A 316-nucleotide genomic window follows, 5' to 3' on the forward strand; every position below is an offset into this window, starting at 1 on the left:
TGAGGCTGGCGTGGGTGCCAGCCTGCGGCGGCTGAGCTGGCGTTTGCTGTACGGACACTGTACACGGAAGCAGCAGCTCCTCTTTCCAGAGTGAATTTGCAATTACTCACTCAATGTCAGGGTAGCTGAAATCTGTAGCTTTGAAGGCCTGGGCGAGCATTAATTGCATTTCTGGCATGAAAAGTCACCCAACTTGTTTGTTTCTGGAAGGAGCCGGTACTTAGGCTGTTTGTGTCACCTTCAGAAAGGCACTCGGGAGCGGTGGCTGGGAACAGCCGCGCTGCAGCTCATCCCTGCCGGCGGGAACGCTGGCTCC

Source organism: Phaethon lepturus, unplaced genomic scaffold (genome assembly GCF_000687285.1).
Source record: "Phaethon lepturus isolate BGI_N335 unplaced genomic scaffold, ASM68728v1 scaffold22236, whole genome shotgun sequence".
NCBI classification, from domain to species: Eukaryota; Metazoa; Chordata; class Aves; order Phaethontiformes; family Phaethontidae; genus Phaethon; species Phaethon lepturus.